Source organism: Macaca thibetana, chromosome 4, assembly GCF_024542745.1.
Source record: "Macaca thibetana thibetana isolate TM-01 chromosome 4, ASM2454274v1, whole genome shotgun sequence".
In the NCBI taxonomy this organism is placed as follows: domain Eukaryota; kingdom Metazoa; phylum Chordata; class Mammalia; order Primates; family Cercopithecidae; genus Macaca; species Macaca thibetana.
This window is the reverse complement of record NC_065581.1, coordinates 25,000,652-25,024,544: the sequence shown is the minus strand read 5'-3', so window position 1 is coordinate 25,024,544 and position 23,893 is coordinate 25,000,652. Positions and strand designations below refer to the sequence as shown.

General features: G+C 41.8%; 1 protein-coding gene and 1 pseudogene across 3 annotated transcripts in view; both read left to right on the top strand.

The window, feature by feature from the left end:
- RIPOR2 (RHO family interacting cell polarization regulator 2) overlaps positions 1–23,893 on the top strand; it is a 239,407-nt gene that overhangs the window by 25,280 nt on the left and 190,234 nt on the right. The window lies entirely within an intron of this gene.
- The window catches only part of LOC126952985 (argininosuccinate synthase-like), a 48,737-nt pseudogene extending 24,844 nt beyond the window's left edge, over positions 1–23,893 (top strand). Inside the window, exon 1 of the transcript XR_007725088.1 lies at positions 1–23,893. This exon is cut by the window's left edge and continues 24,844 nt beyond it. The product of XR_007725088.1 is annotated as an argininosuccinate synthase-like (transcript).

Sequence of the window (23,893 nt, the reverse complement as noted above, 5' to 3'; positions counted from 1 at the left end):
TTTCTCAACCCAACATGAAACACTTCAGACTTTGAAATAAGCAAGGAGGTAAGAGTAGTCACAGGAAACTGATACAGTCACCAAATACTTAAGCTCAATGCTATGGCTTCCCTAGGTGATATTATGAAATTACTTGTATTTCTATGTTCGTCCTACCTGTTGTCATCCCTCAGTACTTAGAGATTTTAAGCAGAAATGTGTTTTAACTATTCTACTAAGAACCAAAATACCAATTTTGAGCTTCCAAGAGAATATTTCCATCATAGGAGTCTTAAAGACTTTACAGAACTTTTCATTTTCCTTTTGAAACCAGTGCAAGGCCACTGGGCTGTGCCGGGGTCCACTCCGTCACTTTGCTGGTTCCTGCATTCCCATCTGTCAAAAAACTGTTGTGAGCTAACTGAGCTCCCACACCACAACTACCACTCTCCTGGGTTAAAACACAAGAACAGTGAATCACAACCTGGCCCTCTGGGCATTTGCCACTTGGTTACTCCTGAACAAATTAGAGAACAAGTAAGAACTAAAACTGAAGGGCACTGAATAAGGGTCATAGGGGTGGTCAGGTGAGACCAGAGGGCCAGAAGGGCTTTGTGGAAGAGGGAACACCTGAATTAAGTCTTAAATGGATGGGTTGATTTGAATACATACCAAAAGGAAGAAAATCTGGGGAGCATCAGCAAATGTGTGCATAAACTGCTAACTCAAAGCCCGTAAGCAGGTAACAGAAATAAGCAGGCAATCTAGATGTAAGACAGTAAAGAACAGGGAGGACTGTGGCAAACAACTGAGCTTTTGCTCGACCTAAAAGGCATTTATGCCATTTTTCTTTTTTTCTTTTGAGACAGAGTCTGTCACCCAGGCTGGAGTGCAGTGGCGCAATCTCAGCTCAGTGCAACCTCCGCCTCCTGGGTTCAAGTGATTTTCATGCCTCAGCCTCCCACATAACTGGTATTACCTGGTTAATTTTTGTATTTTTAGTAGAGATGGTGTTTCACCATGTTGGCCAGGCTGGTCTTGAACTCCTGACCTCAGATGATCCAAAGTGCTGGGATTACAGGCGTGAGCCACCGTGCCCAGTGCCATTTCTTTTAACACTGTTCCAGTCCCTACCTCCCCACAAAGTGTCTCCCAGCTGGCTGCATGCTGGTTTGCAATCTCTGGGAGAGGCTGGCTACTTTCTTCAGATCTTTTGTTTCCCTATGTTTTCAACTTACCATGTCTAAGTGAAGCACCCAGAGCGTGAATCCCCAAGAAGATGCATACAATGAGAGGGTCTTTCTCCCTAGGTTTTATTCCTGGAATTTTTTAGAAACCCAGAACTAAAATTGGAATTAATAAATTTTTCTAATTATGAGATAGAAAAGCAGAAGTAACAAGAGTTTGAAATTTTAATGTCAGAGCTTTTTTGATGAATGTTCATAATTATAGCAAGGGAAAAAGTGATGAATCAGTTGAGGGAACTTTATTATCATCAGACACAAGACTTTTGTCGTGTGTTGCTTGTGATGCTAACTCCATCTCTAGTTACTTAATGTTCCCAGATTCGTGACTATTTTGTCATTCAAAGATCAAACACTTTATTTTCCTGCCTTCTCTTTCCTCTTAGGTATTTCAGCAGCAATTAAGTCATGCTGTGGAATGCTTAAGTGCAGTAACAAATGTCATGAAAAGTGAACATACAGCTAATTTTACTTCTCATGAATAGGGCTCCTGTGGTTCCACTTCAAGACTAATGGAGGGGATGCATTCCATCCTTATTCTCTACTTTAAATCGCTGAGATTAGCTTCAGGGATCCAGCTTCCACTCGGCCTAAATTTTTCAACTTTGTGGGCTTATTCCATATAGTTCTGATCTATTGTTGATGCCGTATGCCTCAGGAACTACTGGAATGAATTGTTATTTTTTTATTCATTTTTAGAATTGCATTTTTAGGGCTGGGTGCAGTGGCTCACACCTGTAATCCCAGCACTTTGGGAGCCTGAGGCAGGTAGATCACCTGAGGTCAGGAGTTCGAGACCAGCCTGACCAACATGGTAAAACCCCCATGTCTACTAAAAATACAAAAAAAATTAGCTGGGTGTGGTGGCACATGCCTGTAGTCCCAGCTACTCGGGAGGCTGAGGCTGGAGAATGGCTTGAACCCGGGAGGAGGGAGGTTGCAGTGAGCCGAGATTACGCCATTGCACTCCAGCCTGGGTGACAGAGAGAGACTCCGTTAAAAAACAAAACAAAAACCCAGCATTTTTAAGGGAAGGCTTTCCAACCGTGATTAACTTCATTTTCTCTAGGCCCATGAAAGACCTCCTCCCCCTTCTCCACCTCCCTCTACAATATATAAGTATGCTACAAAACTAAAGCTAAAGAAATGCTTTAAGAAATGTAAAAGCTAAAGAAATGTACTTTGGGAGGAATAAGCAGGAGAGGGACCTCCTTTATTTCCCAATTACTATAATACTATTTGGCATCAATTAGTAAACAAGGTTTGAAAAGGAAATAAGGATTTGGTAAAAGTGACTGAACTGTCCCACAGTTTATACAGAATCAGGAGGATCCTATGAATTTCCCACTGGGTTAAAAACATGACACCATCCAAAGAGACAGCATGCCCACTAGAGCCGTGTAGACGGTCGTAAACACCGTTTCACCAGGCTGCACAGATGATGCCGCTCTTCCCTTCACCTCCCAGCCTGTCGAAAAGGTTTTGTTATTTTCTACTCATTTCAGAAGCTGATGTGTAAATGGTGTGTATGTCTGTTGTCATGACAACCCAGCAGCAATTGGCCTGGGCTTCTTACCAGAGTACAAATGTGCTCTTGACATGATGCTTATCAGACTTTGCCAGACAATTTTCCCTCCTGGATTCACACAAAAGGTTTCGAAGACTCCTAACTGCATTTAGAGGAGAGACAGGCTGAAATCTCGCACTTGGCTCCCGTGAATGATGAAGCTCTAAAGCTCTGATCCCCTGCTGAAGTCATCGTGTTCTAGTCTATCATTTCAGTACACTGGTGGCAACTCTGTATAATTAAAGAGGACCAAGTATAAATGCAGCAAAAAAATCTTGCTGATTACTGGAACTGGGCTTTTGTTGATGTTTTAGGTGACACATAACCATCTCTGCATTTAATAAAAGGTCACTGTGAGTGCGTGTGTTCTTATTCTTATTTTGGCTTGTCAGATTTGTGTGTAGGTGCCATACCAAGAGAAAAACAAAACACAACAATGCAAACAAACTGAATGATCCCTCGGGCCCTTCTCACACACTTGTGGGCTCTGTTTTGTCCTTGTCCCTAGTGACCAGAAGATTTCAACTCATAATAATTTGTGCCATGTTACACACAACTTTTGATCATTTAGGGATGGACTGTGGACTGTCTAAATGTTGGAGCTCTTTGGTACCTTCATTTCTCCTCCTTGTCCTTCCCACTACTGCTGTATCTGCCATTTTGCCAGCATCTCTTTCAGAGGCCATATAGAGGAAATGAAACACACATTGGTTAATTTGACACTTATTAGCACCCCTCCAAAGGGTTTTATTAGGACAATGGGAACTAGTGAAATGACTTGTGGGGATTATCTGTGGTTCATGCCAACCCTGTTTCCAGAATCATGTGCACTCTGTAGTTGGCTCTGTTTTGAAATAACTTCTATTAGTTATCTCATTAATCCAATAAGGTAACTCATGAAATCAAATAAATACCAGCTGCTTCTTTAAAAAGAAATCTTTGTACGTCTCAAAAAATGAGAGCTATTGAAATGTGAGGTAGAAAAGACTACAGGATATTTCAAGGTGATTGTAGTTTTCTTTGGATCCTACTTACCAGTTGCAAGTTGACCCGCTGAAAGGAAAATTAACTACATTAGGATTCAGCCACAAATGTCAGCCATGTCTTCAAGCAAGTAGTTTAAAGCTCACAGATTTCAGTTCCCTCATCTGTAAAATAAGAGAATCGGACAACATTAATTCTAAGGTCTGCTCCAGGCCTAAAATTCTGTTTCCCTCCGGGAATTCTGGAAAACCTAAGCCCCAACCTTGCTGATGCATTTTGATAAATTAGGATTAAAAAATACTAGGGGTAGCCATAAGAGAGAATCATCAAAAAAAAAAAAAAAAAAAAAAAAAATCAACATTGATGCCCCTTCCAGGCCTAAATTTTTGGCCTGCTTCCCAAAACTTCCCTCTACCTCCATCTCTTTACCTAACTCCTCACTCCACATTCTTTTAAAATAAAAAGGCAACGAAGAAACTGCAAGTGTCTGGCTTGAATTATTAGCTTCCTTAAATTCAACGTGCCTATTGTAGAAAGGAGTTTAACATGGAGTGGGAGACTGAACTACAGGAACTCCAAGTACCATTTCAACACTCACTTTCTGATTTGAAAATGTGATATTAATTATACAAAAGAGCCAGTGCAGAGAAGCCCTATAGACCCAGGTCACAAACTTGTAGTTTATCAGCCCACAGTATCTTTTGTTTGCCACACAAGTGATTTACATTTCCTTTGAGTTTGGTTGTCAGCATTTAAAACATAAAGATTTTGCATAAAAAAATTCAGGTGTTCAGTGTCTATTTGTAAAACTGGCAGAGCTGATGAAGGTGGGCTCAACTCCCCACAGTTCCCTGGTGCTCCAGGGGCTGCCCCTTCAGGCAAAGCACGTGCTCCCCCTTCAGGCTGAGTAGGTGCAGCCCTCCTAGTATACCATAGTCCACACCCCGCTATAGCCTCATTCATTCCCCCTGCCCTGCCCTGTGCACAGGGGAGTTGCAGATGCTTGACTTACTGGCTCCTCAAGGAACACCCACGGTCTTCAGACCACCACTGAAGAATCACTGTTCTGGGAAAAAAAAAAAAAAAAAAAAAAATTCACTGACCTTTCAGAAAATACATCCTGAGAATTATCCAGTCAAAAGTTAGAGCTTCTTTGGGGAAGTCTGTGCTTATTTAATGATGTTTTAAAAACAAAGAAAAGAAAAAAGCAAAACAGCAATCTGAACATCAATGACAGCTATTCGGTAGGTGAGATGCTATTTTTGTTTATTCTAATGAACACTCTGTGTTCTAATGAACATCTAATGAGCATTCTGCAGATGCTCACCTCTCTGGAAGAAAAAGAGAGGGAAAAAAAACCCCAGAGGTGGAGTACTACTTAATCAGACTACTCTCTGATAAAAGAATGACTAGTGGTCCTGGTCTCTCATTACCCCCGTATGGATGCAGGGATTGGGCAATCCTTTTTTTTTTTTTTTTTAAACAACTTTGTTGAGATGTGATTCATATACCATAAAATCTGACCTTTCAAAACATACAATTCAGTGGTTTTTAGCATATTTGCCAAGTTGAGCAGCCATCATCACTATCTAATTGCGGAATGTTTTCACCACGGCAAAAGGAAACCCTGTCCCCATTAGCAGGCACTCCTCGTTCCAATCTCCCGTTCCCTCAACCATAGGCAAGCACTAATCTACTCTCTATCTCTAAGGATTTGTATATTTTGAATATTTTATATAATCGGAATCATATGATCATAAGTAGCATTTTGTGTCTGATTTGTTTCAATCAGCATAATGTTTTCCAAGTTCATTTATTTTGTAGCAGGCAATAGTACTTTCATCCTTTTTATAGCCAAATCATATTCCATTGTACAGATAAACCACATTATGTTTATCCATTTTCTCATCTGATGGACATTTAGGTTGTTTCTTTTTGGCTATGATAAAAAATGGCACTGTGAACATTTGTGGACAGGTCATGATGTGTATATATGTTTCCATTTTTCTTGGATTTATACCTAGAAGTGAAATTGCTGGATCATATGGTAATTCCATATTTAACTTCTGGAGGAACTGCCAAATTATTTTCCTCAGTGACTGAAAATTTATATTCTCTTCAGCAATATATGAGAGCTTCAATTTCTCCACATTCTCAAGAACATATGTTATTATATTATCTATCTTTTTTAGTTTAATCATCCTACCAGGATCTCATTATGGTTTTAATTTCTCTTTCCTTGATGACATATGACTCTGAGTATCTTTTCATGTGATTATTAGCCATTTGCATATCTCCTTTGAAGAAATGTCTATTCAAACTCTTTTTTTTTTTTTTTTTTTTTTTTTTTTTTGAGACGGAGTCTCGCTCTGTCGCCCAGGGTGGAGTGCAGTGGCGCGATCTCGGATCACTGCAAACTCCGCCTCCCGGGTTCACACCATTCTCCTGCCTCAGCCTCCCCAGTAGCTGGGGCTACAGGCGCCCGCCACCACGCCCGGCTAATTTTGTTGTATTTTTAGTAGAGACGAGGTTTCACCATGTTCGCCAGGATGGTCTGGATCTCCTGACCTCGTGATCCGCCCGCCTCGGCCTCCCAAAGTGCTGGGATTACAGGCGTGAGCCCACCGCGCCCGGCCTCAAACTCTTTGCCCATTAAAAAAATTTGGTTATTTGTCTTTTTATTGTTCGTTTTAAGAGTTCTCTATATATTCTGGACACAAGCCCCTTATCAGATATATGATTTGCAGATATTTTCTTCCATTCTGTGAATTTTCTCCTCATTTCTTAATAGTGTCTTCAAAAGTTTTGATTTTCATGACGTCCAACATCTATTTTGTATTTTGTCACTTATGCTTTTACTGTCATGTCCAGGAAATCATTACATAATGCCAGATCACACAGAATTACTCCTGCATTTTCCTTCCTTCCTTTCTTTTTTTTTTTTTTTTTTTTTTGGTGAGACGGAGATTTTCTCTTGTTGCCCAGGCTGGAGTGCAATGGTGTGATCTTGGCTCACATCCCATTCTCCTCCTCCCAGGTTCAAGCGATTCTCCTGCCTCAGCCTCTAGAGTAGCTGGGATTACAGGTATGTGTCACCACGCCTGGCTAATTTTGTATTTTTAGTAGAGACGGGGTTTCACCATGTTGCCCAGGCTGATCTCGAACTCCTGACCTCAAGTGATCCACCCGCCTCGGCCCCCCAAAGTGCTGGGGTTACAGGCATGAGCCACTGCACCCAGCCTTACTCCTGCATTTTCTTCTAAGAGTTTTATAGTTTCAGCTTTGACATTTGGGTCTATGGTCCATTTTTAGCTAGTATTTGTCTACGGTGTGAGACAGGGCCATGCAGTCCATTTTTAATAGTTAAGAACTTGCTTCCTTTCACTTATGTTCCAGCCTGTGCTTTATTAAAGAACATAAAAATATGAGAAAGTAATCCCAAGAAACAATAAGCTTTGCTTGGATTCTCGATGTAATACCATCCAATTCCCTTCACACATTATAGTGTAACACAGGCCAACTAGATAAAGTTTTCCTTTGTGGAAGAGCAGACTAAACTGTGGTTTGATGACTATGTGACATATTCTAGAGTTCAGATACAAGATCCAAAGTAATGTGGCAGTGATGCCTGGAGCCCTGGCCATCCCCGTCTCATCCCCAGTGTCTCACCAGAAGACTGGATCCTGGGAAACTGCTCCTCCTGGAGACTTCCTTTTAATTACAATGCACACACGTATATGTACACATTATATACATGCACACACACATATACCTATATGTACATATACATATGTGTATGTATATATAAACCCAATTCCTAATTTTTGAAATTTATAAAATGTTAAAACATGTAACCACCATTTGTGTTGGCATCCCTAGACTCCCTCCACTGCCCCATTGCCAAATTTTTCTTTTCCAATGAGTCATTGTAAAAAAAAAATTTTTCATAGATTCTGTAGATGAAAAAGTGAAGAACAGGATGAAGTAACATGCGAAGATATCTGAAGGCAGAAGATATAAGGGACAGACTCAAGCAGGGTCCCAACTGGAGAGAACAAGCTTTCCCAACCACCCAGGCAGAGAGGCCCTTCTTTATCTGTGTCCCTATGCTACTTGCACACACTTCTAGTGTAGCATGCACTGGGATCATTTGTTGGCAGTGGTGTCTTCCCCTATAACCTATATGCTCCTCAAAGGCAAGAAGTCCATCTTATTTATTTTTGTATCTCATCCTGTCTAGTGTCCCTTGTAGCACCAGAGACCTAGCAAGCACTAAAAAAAATGCTGGCTTAATAAACGTTTACGGAGTGGAAGTGGAAGGAAATCTTTTCTTTCCTGTTTGCCCGAATAATATAGGATCTATATAGCACAGGCTCCTACTTATAAAGCCCATATAAATCCTGGTGCTCCCATAGCCCAATCCCAGTATAGAGTTCTAGTCAAAAAATGCCATCTAGCAAGAAAAAGTAGTTTAAAAAAATTCTAATTTTCACTTGAATCTCTTGAAAGACACTGTCTTAGTTCATTTTGTTTTGTTCTAAAGGAAAAACTGAGTCTGTGTAATCTGTCAAGTAAAGAAGCTTACTTGGCTCGTGCTTCTGCAGGCTGTACATGAAGCCTCGCACCAGCATCTGCATCTGATGAAGTCTTGCTGGTCAGACTGCTTCCGCTCAAGGCAGGAGGTGAAGGGAAGCCAGCTCTGTAGAGCTTACAGGGTGAGAGAGGAGGAAAGCGGGAGGGAGGAGGGCCAGGCTCTTTCTAACAACCAGCTCTGGTGGGAAGAAGGGACTAATACAGTGATGATTCGATCATCCCCAGGGAGGGCACAAGACTGTTCATGAGGGATCTGTCCCCATGGCCAAACACCCCCATTAGGCCCCACCTCCAACATTGGGATTAAATTTTAACCTGAGGTTAATGGGGGACAAACATTCAAACTATAGCAAACATTAAAAAGAATTAAACTCATAACCTACTATGACATCTGTAAACATGTTCCATTTGCTTCCTCTCCAGTTTTCTCTTATCTTGAAGCTCTTCTTGATCCTCTCTCTCTCTGAACTGCTTCCTCCTAACTCTCTCCTGGAAGTTCTTCTGGGCACTCCATTATCCCATGCTCTCCTGCCTCATGCCTCACCACAGGGCCTTTCCTGCTGGCCACAAAACCCGCCTGGCCCAGGACAGTAGAAGGCTGTGTGGCCTCTTTGCTTGGAGACAGTTGGGTCCCCACCTCCATCCACAGGAAGTATAGTTTTTTCCTTATCCTGCTTTTCTCCCAAAAAAAAAAATCATAAATAATTTCTGGAATTCTATTCTTTGTTAATATTACTTGTTATCTCATGAGTTAGGTAGACTTTATGAGAGACCTTGAAACTTGGCCACCATTTAAAACATGGTTTCTGTGGGAAAGCCTACCATACATACTGAACAGCTGATTTACAAGCCAACTTTTGGAATACAACTTATTCATAAGCTGGGAGCCATCTGGGTGGTAACTAGCTTCGTGGTTTCTTACTCTTCTTTTGGTTTCATGGTTTTGAATGAGGTTTGGTCAAAGTTAAAATGGAGGAAACATTTCCTACTAATTCATTGGTATTTTTGTGAACCTTGGAATCTGGCAGAAGTAAATAATTCTGGAGAAATATGGACTTCAGGATCGTAAGATGATTTCTAAGGGATTTCTCTTATTTAATCGACCAAATTAACATCTCAGGCTGGAGTATTTAGGATTGAGTTACTAGAAAAAGAGAAAAGTGAATTCAGAGAAATTGTTAATCAAGATAAATGTTGAAAGGCGGAGAAGCAAGGGATAAAGAACACTGCATTCTGTCTGACCTGCTTACGGAAGCAGGTCTTCTCTTGTTTTTGACACTGGTCTTAGTAAGCTCCTCTTCCTTTTGTGCTCCCTACTGCTAGGGAAGTACCTTTCCCCATGAGACCAACATCACTCGCCCATGCTTTTGAAGCCAAGAGCAGCGAGATACCACCAGCAAGACCCTGCATCAATCAGAGCTCCAGTCCCTGCTTTTGTTGCCTTCTCTGAGGTGAGGCAGCAGTAAAGCATGGACCAGAGTCATCCTGCATCAGTGTCCTGGCTCCATCCCTAACAAGCTGCATGAGCTCAAGCAAGCTATTGACCTCTCCCTGCTTAGTTTCCCAACAAACCAAGCAGAAAGTAGCACCTGCTGAATTGCCAAGAACAGTGCTTCTCAACCCAGGCACTTCCCTAGAGGGAACGGCAGGAGACCCACAAATGCCAACAGCTCCCCCAGAGTCATCATCTTGCCTATCTCCTCACCAAATTTCCTCAGCACTCTGACCAATTTCTACCACTTTTACTCTCTCTCTCTCTTTTTTTTTTTTATTTGAGACAGAGTCTTGCTCTGTCTCCCAGACTGGAGTGCAATGGTGCGATCTCGGCTCACTGCAAACTTCACCTCCCAGGTTCAAGTGATTCTCCTGTCTCAGCCTGCCAAGTAGCTGGGATTACGGGCACCCGCCCCCACGCCCAGCTAATGTTTGCATTTTTAGTAGAGACAGGGTTTCACCATGTTGGCCAGGCTGGTCTTGAACTCCTGACCTCAGGTGATCCACCTGCCTTGGCCTCCCAAAGTACTGGGATTGCAGGTGTGAGCCACCATGCCCGGCCACCACTTTTATTCTTGGAGCAGATGTCAGAGAGGCCACTTTCTTTGGAAATCGTCTCCTGCCCCCTTTCATATCTAAAATCTCTTATTGTATTGGTGTCTTATCGCTACTGTAACAAATTACCCAAAATGTAGTGGCTTAAAACAGCATAATTTTGTTATGTTTTATAGGCCAGAAGTCCAAGTCTTATAGGCCAGAAGTCCAAAATGGATCTTACCAGGCTTAACTCAAAGGCTACATTCCCCTGAAGGCTCTAGGGGAGCCTGTTTCCTTGCCTTTTCCAGCTTCTAGAGCCACCTTTGCTTGTGGCCACAGCATTTCAGCCTTTGTCTCTGTCCTCACATCTCTTTCTCTGACTGACCCCTCTTATGGGGACCCTTTTGAGTACATTAGGCCCTCCTGCATGATCCAGGGCCATCTCCCCATCTCAAGACCCTTAACTTGGTTGGGCACGGTGGCTCACACCTGTAATCCCAGCACTTTGGGAGGCCGAGGTGGGCGGATCACGAGGTCAGGAGTTCGAGACCAGCCTGACCAACATGGTCGAAAAAAAAACCCTTAACTCAATTCCATCTGCAAAGTCCCTTTTACCATGCAGTTCTAGAGACTAGCACGTGGATGTGTTTGGGGGACCATCATTCAGCTACCATGTGTGTCTTGGCATCACAGTAAAAAATGAGGCAGATTCTTAGTACTGAGTTTAAGAAAAATAATAATAACGAGGCAGAAAGAGTTCCATTTGACATTTCCATTGGAGGTATTTCCAGTGTTTCCAGCATTGGTTGCCTGGGATGATGCCACTAAACATGATAGGAAATTGAGGTCAGGGGCAAACTAGGGGTGGGGGCCGGTGTGACTACAGCGTGCTTATTTGTTGGTATGTTGTATTTGAGGTCCCTCCAGGAGATCAATGTGGAAATGTCTACAGCAGTTGGAAGAACAGGTCTGCAGCCTGGGAGAAAAGCCTGGGCATGGATGGAAATGTGGAGTCATTGACAGACAATACAGTTGAAGCCGTGGGGGTGCCTAAGATCACCGAGAAGGAAGATGGGGAGGGCAGGGAGGAAGCGCCAGGAGTGCAAGGTGTCTGGGGAAGAAGAATAAGGTCAGAAAGCATAGGACTTTTAGAGAGGCCAAAGGAAAACGAAGAATAATTATAAAAATAATAATATCCTGTATATTGGTAAAGTGAAACTTCATTTGATCGTATCTTGCTTATTACGTACATAGGGGAAACCCACTCATTTTATTTATGGTTACATTTTTCAGTATGTCACATTTACAAAACTGACCAAGTGAGGATTTGTTGTAGTATTGAGCGCCCATGGTGGACCAGGCAGTGTCAGTGATGAGGATATGAAAATGAATCAGCAGGGCCTTTGTGCTCACTTATTCAACCCACAGGATAAGACCAACAGTATCAGAGAAGTAACCTCCTCTGAGAAGCAGACCACTACTCTGGTGGACAAGAAGATCCAGCTTACCGTGTAGACACAGAATATCCTCTGTTCATGGTATTTGCCTTTAATAGCCTTTTCTTTATCTATTGAAGATGTTAAGATACTGGCTCTTCTCTCCAGTATTAAGAAGACTAATAATAATAATAAAAGTCCATGTCACCATAGCCAAAACAGAAAACAGAGCAGAAACTTGGTGAAGTTAATCAAATAATTGCTGCAGGCCCTTGGCTATGGAGAACTCTCCCTGCTTTTAGTTGAGCAAGAGAGCCTCTCAGAGCCTGGCACTGGGATTCACACAGCGTTCCGTTCCAGGGCCACAGGGTCCCAGCAGCAGCACCACACAGCATTTGAGCTCCAGCTCCTCTAGGCTTTCAGCCATGGCACCCTTTGTTTGTTTTTCCCCAAAGCAAAGTGCTGCCTGGCAGCTGAAAAGAGTGCATGTTTCCTCCTTCTCAATCCGGCTTCTTATATAGCTGTGCTATATTTGGCAGCTCAATCTTACTTCCTGTTCCAAATGCTTCCTCTTCCTGTGGGTAGAATTCTCAGAACTCTCGTGGCTCTGGTAGGTGTTATCAAAAACTTGTGCAAGGCCACTTGGTGGTACAGTCTGTGCTCCACAGAGCCACCTCCTAGCTCAGTGACTCACCTGTGCCTGGAGGACACAGGGGGTGAACTCTTCAAGAAGGAACGGAGAGTTCCAGGACACCTCTCACTTGAATTGTGATGAAGGTTTATTAATGAACAAAAAGCAGAGGGAGATTAGAATTTGTGGGGATGAGGTGGCGAGAGAGGTTTGAAAAGGCAGATGAGACTTTAAGGCCCAAAGACAAATACAATTCATTCCTAAAAGAAAAAGTAGTTAATTATTTGTTTAAGATCTATCTTCCCCTGTAGGCTGTAAGAATCATGAGAACCATGAGAGGCCATGCCATTTTTTGTGCATTGTTTTAACTCTAGTATAGTGCTAGCTGGTGTTACAGTCGGTGCTCAATTAATGTCTATTGAACAAATGAATAAATGAATGAATGAAGGCAGAAAGAGGCATAAGCATTGAAAAGTAATCCTTTAAAAACTTATGTTGGTATACGGAAAGAGAAAGAAAAACTGTATATATGTTAATAGTGTTTATTTCTGAGTGGAGGGATTAGAGAGTATTCTAATTGTTTTCCTTTTATGATTTTCTGTTATAGTCTCATTTTCCTATAATTATTTCTCATGCTTGTTTAATAGAAATATTTTAAAATAAGGATTCAAAATTTTAAAAGCCTGGAAGGAAATATATAACTTTAGAGCAGCTTTTGTGCTGGGCATAGAATTGTAGAGTTTTATTTTATTTTCTGAATGTTCTATTGCTTTCATCATCTAAGAACACTTTTGGAATGAACAAGTTAGTTAGTCACCATGGCAGGAGAGCACTATTGTAGGAGGGCTGGGATCCCAGAACTCAGTGATCAAGAAGAAAATGTCAAGTTAAAGAGAAGAAGGTGATGTATATAACGGCCTATCTTTTGATATATATATATATATCCATAGGAATTTTATTTTTGAAATGCCCCTTGAAAACACCTGTCACATTCACCAGGAGCTAAATTGGTCCTGCATAATTTCTTCATTCCCCCTTCTGAGAGGCTATGTCTCTGACTTTGTTCACAGTTAAGGATATTTTTTTTTTCATTGACTGAGATGAGACATAGATTTCTTATGCTTCTTTCAAATGAAAACTTATAAATACCAGCTATTTGGGGATATTTTACAATTGCACAGATAGGAAAATCAGAACACAAAATATCATTGTTGTATAGATGCTATGCAGACCTGTGCAGGTGGCTCTATGACACTTACAGATTAATGGGGAGTTTTGTCTAATAAATTGATTTGTAATCTGATGGAGAAACACTTTGAGCTGTATTTGGTTTGATTAAGGTGGAACCTAGTTTAGACTACAGACAAACCAGTCTACAGACAACCTGGTCAGAGTCAGCCTCCTAGATAAAAACCCCAGGGCCTCCTTCAACCTCTGGTGACCAGAACAGTGTGAAGTGTTACTGCAGCAGTAACCACTCCAATCCTATTAGCTCTACCAAATAGGGAGATAGGCAGGGAAATTCTCCTGGTGCAAAGCTATCAGCTGTAGCTCAAGGGTTAATTACTACCATGATGTTGGGGATAATAGAATGGATGACACAGCAGAGTGTGTGTGGTCTGTGTGTGTCTGTGTGTGTAGGCTATTTGAATACATTTGGGGTACTAGCTTTTGATTCAGATTGTAACATATTTGGATGGTTGGAAATAAAACAACAGGGAATTAAAATGTGAGAATACTAAAGCACCTTAAGGAAGGAACTGGAAAAATGTCTCCCTTCAAAGACAGCAGATTTACATGCACACATGTGCGCACACGCGCGCGCGCGCACACACACACACACACACACACAAACTAGGTGCCAGTAAAAAAAAGAAAAAAAAAGCATGACTTCTCTCCAAAAACAACCCATACAAACTCTAAAAGGGCATCCTTCAATTTTCTGCCTCCACTCCAGGACAAATAGTCCCTCAGCAGCCCCTTGCATAAGGGGATCTCTCTGATTGGCCTGCTGAGCAGGGATACCTGGCTCCTAGAGTCCTGATGCGGGGTACCGTCAAATCAGTGCTGTTTGTGGGCGCTCATTTCCCTTCTTGGCAGGAGAAAACCTGAAGAGGAGGCGACAGGGTGGAGAAAAATCCAGTACAGGGGGTGAATGGTGAACATAAAGGAGAAGCTGTTACCCTCTCCAGGCCAAAGAGAACTGCTGTAGAAATGCTACGCTGTGACCAAGCAGCAGGGATTACGAGGTATACAGAGACATTTTTTTTAACTTGTGTGATATTTAGTTACATGACTTTGGTGGTCTAAAGCCTGTCTGTGCTTTGTTCTTTTTTTCCGTATCCATCCTTCAACAACCGGATCCTATCAGTTATTCCATTTTAATTTCCATCTTTCACTGAGTTTCAGTATCACTGTGGTTTGTAGGTATTTTAGCCAGATTTAGTGCTTTTCTGTGATATTCAGAAACTGTCTATAAGTCTCAGGAAGCTGAGACAATGAACACATCACAACCATAATTTCCCTTGGCTTGGTTCTACTCAGTTATTCCTTTTCACTTTGTGCTGCTCAAATCCCCATCCAGATGCACTATTGTGTCTTTAGGACATATAAAATACCACTGGAGCTGCTTCTATTTGTACTTTATTCACACAGTGACATGACACATGAAATGGTCATAACTGAACTGGGGTCAGATTTATTAGACTATTTTTAACATATGAATTCAAAAATAGTATTTGAACAAACAAGTATCTAAAATTTGCACTTACCTGTTGGAAAAGCTAAGACTGGAGCACATTCTACTGAAAGTGTAAAAGTGTTAGGTTTGGAATAAGGGGTAACGCTACCTTTAAAGGAGATTATAGGCCAGGCATGGTAGCTCATGCCTGTAATCCCAGCACTTTGGGAGGCCAAGGTGGGCAGATTGCTTGAGCCCAGAAGGTGGAGACCAGCCTGGGCAACACAGTAAGACCCCATCTCCACAAAAATAGAAAAATTAGCCAGGTGTGGTGGTGCACGCATGTAGCCTCAGCTACTCGGGAGGCTGAGGTTCAAGGATCACTAGAGCCCAGGGAGGCTGAGGCTACACTGAGCCACTACTGTGCCACTGCACTCCAGTCTGGGCAACAGAATGAGATCCTGTCTCGAAAAGGAAAAAAAGGAGATGATAATAATAATGTGTTAATTCTGAAAAACTGATAATTTATGTAGACTTCTTTCAAAGAGAAAAGAGTTAAATAAAAATAAATCTTGAGATACCTGTTACCCAATGATACACTCAAAGGCTGAAGTCAAAATATGTTTTCCGCATTTTCTTCCATGATTGCTGAATGGTTTTGTGTTTTAAGAATGCATGTTCCTAGAAAGGTTATTGAGAAAGTTTTAAAGATTCAACCTATGTAAATGGTTGAGAAGTGACTCACCAATCTTTTCTTTCTACAATCTAATCTGCCTGGTAAAAATAAAAGTAAATTGTAAACATGTTTTATAAGACCTGTTCCATGCTTTAACCATAAAATGTTCCACGGAATATAAAACATAAAAATTTTCCATGTTTTAACTGTAGAAAAATTCACAGGAGCTGCAACCCATATGAACTTGTCTTAAATCACTTTTGTACTTGAATCTTTTGCAAATTGCAGAAGGCACATTGCTGGCTGCAACTTTGGATAAACCACGCATTCCATTTCAAGATGGCTGTTTAATCTTTCTCAGACTTGACAATGCTCAGGCAATTCTCACCATGACGTTCATTCGTCTCAGGCTGCCACTTTCCTGTGGCTACCATCACTTCTACATGTGGCATTTTTGATTCATACCGTGCCAGGTGGAGCTGAGTCCCTGCTTTCTTTCTTGCCCAGGGGTTTTGTGACAAAAAGCTGAATGTGATCCAGAAAGCAATAACATGTTGTATACCTAAAACACTTGGGTGTCTTTAAAGGTCACTGTTGCTTCTGCAGGTACCGTCAGTATTTGTAAGGGGAAAACATGAAATACAGGTTTTGCTTTCTATGGGAATGTGCAGGAAGTAAAAAAGCATCCATTTCTTGAGTGTTCTCTGAATAGATAAGGAAATATGAGTGATTTACAGTGGACCTTATTTCCTAAAGCATTTCAAACATATTTAAACAACAAAAAGATGAACAGTGAAGAAATACATACCATTTGGATAAGTCCTTCCGTAACAGGTGGTGGTTCTCTTAATTTTTATAAATGTAGAGTCTACAAGTTGGAGGACATACATTATATTCTTGTCCACAGAATTTGTACTTTACCAGTATTTGGTAAGAGAACACCCCATAACTTATATGGTTGTCCTAAAGTTTAGGTAATTTTGTTTTAAATACCATTTACTGAATGCTCTAGTCATACCTACAGTCTAAGGGAAAGGTTGGCACACTGTGATTGGTATACCTAGTGCAGCTCACTGCTGTTTTGTAAATAAAGTTTTATTGGAACATAGCCAACCTCATTTGCTGATTTATTGTATATACCTGTTTTCACACTACAATGGTAGAACTGAATAGTTGCATCAGAGAAAGTAAGGCCCACAGGCCAGGCGTGGTGGCTCACACCTGTAATCCCAGCACTTTGGGAGGCTGAGGTGGGCAGATCACAATGTCAGGAGATTGAGACTATCCTGACTAACATGGTGAAACCCCCATCTCTACTAAAAATACGAAAAAAAAAAAAAAAAAAAAAAAAAAAAAAAAGCTAGGCATGGTGGCTAGTGCCTGTAGTCCCAGCTACCTGGGAAGCTGAGGCAGGAGAATTGCTTAAACCCAGGAGGTGGAGGTTGCAGTGAGCCAAGATCACGCCACTGCACTCCTGCCTGGGTGACAGAGCAATACTCTGTTTCAAAACCAAAAAAAAAAAAAAAGAAAGAAAGAAAGAAAAAGAAAAAGAAAGTAAGGCCCACAAAGCCTAAAATACTTACTCTGTGATTTTTTTTTTTTTTTTTTTTTTTTTTTGAGACAAAGTCTTGCTCTGTTGCCCAGGCTGGAATGCAGTGGCACAATCTCGGCTCACTGTAACCTCCACCTCCTGGGTTCAAGCGACTCTCCTGCCTCAGCCTCCCTAGTAGCTGGGATTACAGGTGCCCGCCACCACGCCCGGCTAATTTTTTTGTATTTTTAGTTGAGACGGAGTTCACCATGTTGGCCAGGTTGGTCTCGAACTCCTGACCTCATGATCTGCTCGCCTCACTCTCCCAAAGTGCTGGGATTACAGGCATGGGCCGCTGCACCCAACTACTCTCTGATCTTTTGCAGAGAAAGTTTGCTGACCCCTGTCCTAAGTTATTAACATTTTAGGACTAAAAATATGTATATTGTCTCTGTATTTGTATGATTACATAAATGCATATGTATATACCTATATGTAGCTACATATGCATATATATGTATGTATGGTCTACCTACACATATGTAAATATATAAATATGTGTATAAGCATATAGATACACATGAGTATATGTGTGTTTACATGTATATATGTGCATGTATATGTACATGTGCCTATGCATGTGCACATGCACAAGATTAATTGAATTCTAAGCAGGACATCGCTAGGGAATGGTATCTTTAATTACACCTGAAAAACAATCAAGGTCTACAGCCCCTTTCCTGAACATACTGACTGGCTCTCCTCCATTTAAGTGGTAAATGATGCCTGGTCAATATACAGGAATTATGTTCTTTGCCTCCTTCACTTATAGGTCTGTCTCTGGAGAAAGCATTTCTCGAAGGATGTTTATAGCCAAGAACTTGAGTCACTATTTCCTTGCTGCTGGTCCAGCATGCTGAGGAACAACAAAAGCAGCACTGCTGGGGAACTTCAGGGCAGCAGGCTCAGTGCTGGATTCCTTGGTGAGGACCTCGTACTTTTCCACAGAGTTACTCAAGGCCCCACCAAGAGCAGAAAGAAAAGCCAGCACGGGAAGAAAAAAAAAGGAAAAAACAGTACAGAAAGAAAATAGAGAGGCTGGCTGTATGTAAAAACATGAACAATGTAGCCCAACATTGTTAACTAATTTTAGTTTGGGAAAAGGAAGCGCTGCATTAATTGTAGATTTAAAATACAGATATAAAACCCTTCAAGCCAGATATTCATGAGTTCACTTATTCATTTAATAAATGACTAATTGAGCATTTACTATGTGTCAGGGACAGGGTTGGGCTCAGGAGATACAACAGTGCACAGGATACAATCCCTGCCCTTACAGACCTGACAGTACAGTCGGGGAGGAAGATGGGTGAACTCTTACACTGGAGTGAGTTGTGTGAGTTTTCATGAGTGGTCAGCATAGAGCGCTACAGAGCTAACACGAAGGACGCCCAACCTTCCTGACACCTTCAGTGGTCAGGAAAGGGTTCCTGGAGGAAGCATCCTCTAATGGAGAGTGAAGTGAAAGCAAGAGTTGTCTAGGTGAAAAGACACCAGTAAGAACTTTCTAGGCAAGAGAGCCAATGTGTGCATAGGACTAGACTTGAGAGAGACCATGGTATTGGGGATATGCAAATGGCTCTGGGTGGCTGGGGCCAAGAAGACAAAGGATGAAGGGTGGCAAGGAATTGAGGAAGGCATACTTGAAGCTAAAAATCTCAGTCAGCTGACTGACCTTCTCTCACCACCACCTGATGCTGATGGGCTCAGAGAGGTCCCCAAACACAGGTGAGACCTCGACTCCAGCTGGTGTCCAGGCTCTTGACACTGTTGCAAGAAGGAATTCAATGATGAGTCAGAAAATAGTGAAAGTACAGAGATTTGTTGCAGAGGGAAGAGTACACACTCAAGAAAAGGGAATTTTGTTGTAGTCAAGAGTCATGCACAAGGGGGTTTGGAGTTGCTACCTTCATGGGTTTCTTTAACCAAAGCAAGGGGTAGAATATTCATGAAAATTCCTGGGAAAAGGTGGAGATTTTTCAGAATTGTCGTGCCACCCATTTTTCCAGCAGATATAGATGTTCCTGGAACTGTCATGGCACTGGCAGGTGTGTGATTTGTATGTTAATGAGCATATAATAAGGTCCTAGGTGAAACCTAAGTAGGATCCAGCTCCATGTTGGGTCCAGTCAGTCTCAGTCAGCTTGGTCCACATCTGGTTTTTCAGGGTCTTACCAGCCCGTAGCCTCTATTCATGTGAAACTGCTGCGTGGAATTTGTATCTCCTGTAACCACCCTATATGACTCCTGTCTCACATCCAAATCAACATCCCCAAGGTTTCCTATCAGCCTTCATTTGATCTCCCAGATCAATTAGGAGGAACGAACACTCTGATTCAGTGCTATGTGGAGTCACACTGGATCCTGAGGCAAAAGAAATATACATCCGTATGGTGTACACTTACCCAAAAATGCTTCTATAGTTTGTGGAAGAAGTCAATACAAGCTCTACCAAAAAAAAAAAAAAAAAAAAAAAAAAAATGACTGCATATAAAGTTCCACATTGTCCAGTCTGTTCCCGTGCCATTGTCAACTCTCATGACACTGTCTGGCCTGGCCAACCTTGGGCTGATTGGAATTCCTGTTGCACAATAACCCAGGGTCATAAAACAAATAACAGCAGCCTGTCTTCACCTAATTTTTTGATATTTTGTTTATTGTAGTTTTTTTTGCCCATAGTCTATAGATGAGAAATATTTAGGATCCAGGTGGTGAAAAATGGTAAACAGTTTGCATTTTGTATAGGGGTAATGGAGAAATGTTGAAAGGCTTTGAACATGGAAATAAAGGAATCAGATTTTTCTGGGTTAGAAATATCACTGTAGTTGCAGATTTGAGGGTAGATTTGGGATGTTAGATTTTCTCATAGAAACATCTGTATTTATAGTCACCAAAAATATCCCTTGGGGAATTGCTATTAACTTTATAAAAATGGTTCGCTATATAAAATCCTTGTAAATGAGAAATACATTTGTAAATATGTGCTGATTTGTACATATGTCTGATGGTAAATTTGATTATGCACAACTTTTCAAAAACATACTCCTGTGTTTTTGCAAGTGATCATTTTGTTGAGATTCTCAAAGAATTACTTGAGCAAGCTGATGAACACATCATGGAGTATAAATTGCAGAGGAGAACGTTTTCTAGCCAAAACACAAGAAAACAAACAGATTGAGGAAGTTAAGGGGGAAAAAAGGAGAAAAAGGGGCTTGGCAGTTTAAGAGTGTGGGCTAATTTACATCTGAAAATCCTCTCTCATGCTGTTCTCTGCACCTGGAGTACCCTCCCCACCGCCTATTCAATTTCAAGGCCCAAATCAAGCTCTATTCCTAAGAATTTTTTGATTGCTCCAGTGCATCCAATCTCCTTTTCCCCTTTAGTTAGTGGCCCTGAAACCTAAGTGTGAGAATCACCCAGAGGACTTACTAAAGCAAAGTTTTGGTTTCGGTAGGTCTGGGGTGAGGACTGAGAATGTTTTTCCAACAAGTTCCCAGATAGTGCTGATGCTGGTCACGGACCACACTTTGGGAAGCACTGCTTTAAACCAGTGCGTGTTTCTCAGACTTTAATGTGCATACAGATCACCTGGGGGTCTTGCAAAGGCTGCTACACTGAGATCTATATCAATGGTTCTCAATAAAGGATGACTTTACTCCCAGGGAACATTTGGACATGTTGGACATTTTTGTTTGTTATATACTGTGGCAGTGGGAAGTGAGGAGTGCTTTTGCTTGTTACTGGCATCTCGTGGGTAGAGGCCAGAGATGCTTCAAAACATCCTACAATGCAAAGGACAGCCTCCCACAATCAAGAATTATCTAACCCAAAATGCCACGTTGGGAAACTTTGATTTAAATGATACAATTTAGATACCATCACCATTTGCTATTGCTCATGGAGGTTGTAAGCATTGCAGTTTCCTAAAAGTAAGCACTATGTCTAATATAGAAATTCTGAGGCTCTTTCTCTCTCTGGGCCAAACACTACCTTCCCATCCCACCTCCTCTCCAAATGCCTAACACAGTGTTTACTACATAGTGAGCATACAGGAAAAGGTTTTTTAAATTAACTACCTAGGAACACTTAAACTAGTGGTTCTCAGGCTTGACTATATATTAGAATCACCTGGGGAGTTTTTAAAACACAAATGCCTGCGTCCCACCAATAGATTCTGATTTCATTGTTGTATGCTATGGACTGCATATTGGGAGTTTTAAAAGCTCTGCAGGTGAGCCCAATGAGCAGACAAGGTTGAAAATCATTGAACTCCATCCTCGCTAATGAGTAATTCACACTCGAAACTGTGAGAATGAGAAGGAACACTTGTAGCTGCTTGAGCACATATATGATTGCCGCTAAGGAAAACCCATTCCAAAACAAGTTAGACCCATAAAGTATCATTAATTTCCAAGTAGTTGCCGTGTACCGCCTGTGAGTTGTCCATTATACTATGTGCTAGGAATACAAAATTGAAAAGTATAAGGGCTCTGCCTTCTAGGGACCTCCTAGTGCAATGGAGAAGTTAACTATGAACAATACAGTAAGTGCTGTAATAGAAGCCTGTACAAAGTGCCTGAGTCATGCAGAGGAAGTATCACACTAAAGGAAGTGGCTTACTTTTCTCAGGGGCTCAGGAGAATTGGAGAAGGGGTTCTTAGAGAAGCCTCTCACCTGGGTGTTGAAAGTAAACAGTGTTGATTGGAAATGTCAAGTACATCAGCATGGTTGGACACAGTTGGACTGGCTGGTGTTAAAGGAAGCAGAAACAGTGGTGGGAGAGAAGGGAAAGGGGCCACACAGGGCTTGAGGGCATAAGGCCATTCATGAAGAGCTGCATGTTCAAGGGGTCAGGACTGTATAGACGAGAGGCAGCCAGTGATGGTTAAACAGAGAAGTGATATGAGGAGGTAAGCTCACTGTGATCCCCACCTCCTTTGCACACTTGAGGGCTGTAATTGAAAGATGCATTCATCAATTCCTGTTGTGCAGTAACCCAGGGTTGTAAATCAAATAATAGCAGCCTGTATTTATCTAATTTTTTTTGATATTTTGTTTATTGTAGATTTTTTGCCCATAGTCCATAGATGAGACCTGAGAAATACATAGAATCCAGGTGGTGAAAGACCACATGAAAAATGATAAGCAGCCTGCACTTTGTCTAGGGACAATGAAGAAACATTGAAAGGCTTTAAGCATGGAAATAAAGGAATTCGATTTTCTAGGTTAAAAATATCACTCTAGTTGCAGATTTGAGAGTAGATTTGGGATGTTAGATCTTCATAGAAATATCTGTATATAGTCACCAAAAATATCCCTTGGGGAAATGCTATGAACTTTATTAAAATGGCTCACAATATAAAGAATTACTTGAGAACATATAAGAGGTGCCTTATATGTTGTCTTCTCTGTAAGCAGAGCTTTGTGGAGTTGTGTGAGACTGCAGCCCTGCCACCTTCATCCCAAGTTCACTTCCCTGATGCTCCTACGGCACAGAATCGAGAGAATGACAAAATGTGTACAAGGGGTGGATTGAGTTGCAGGGATTGGCAGTTTCCCAGGCAAGGCCTGGCTGTCCAGAGTCCTCCCTCCCTGTGGCCACTTGCCCCTACTCCCCTCCCTCAGTGATGCCGCCCAGGAATAGCACACTTGATCCAACCAAATGGCTTCCCTCTGGGACCATTTCTCTTCTATCCTGATGGACCCTTTGAGACAATTCATTGCCGCTTCAGCAGCTCCTACTGCTGGAGCCTCACCCTCCTCTGCAGGCACATCCACCCCAGGGAAGGTCTCTGTGCAATCCCAGGCTGAGGACCCCATTAGAGGGAAAGCAAATGGCAGAGCCGGAGAGCCTATTAAGGCTGGGGTCCTGCTCTCCAGCACAAAACCCTCATAATAAGAAGAGAAGATGATGCAGAGAGGAAAGGAAAAGCCCCCACACTGGTAGCTCAGGCCTGGTTCTCAGCCCTTCTTCCTCAGAACCAGATGGCTCCCTGGATTTAGAGTATCCCCTAATGACCTCAGCAACCAAATTCTGCATGGCAGAGAGGATGGTTGGCCACAGACACTGGGGGCAGCACCAGCGGTTATCACAGTACAACGTCTAAACAAAATGTGAGCTCCATTGGCTGTCAGAGTTCACTGTGAATCAATACATCCAAGAAGTGGGAAGAGAGAGACAGAGATAATCCTCATTTTAAGATAAATATTTAAGCTTAAGTAGAGATGGGGCAAGTGTAGACCAGGTTAAGAGTATGTTTCTGGTATGCAAGGTGTGTCATGGTGCTATTTGTCATTAGCACTGGCCCAGGGAGCCAGGGAACATTGTTCTACCCCAGGTTTCAGAACCCAAAACTTTGCCTTATGGTGGCCACAGACACCCCAAACCATGTCCCATCGCTCTCATGAGTACCCCAATGTCTTCTCCCACATTCTTCAAGTCCCTTGTTCTTTCCTCTTCTACAGGTGAGAATAAAGGTAG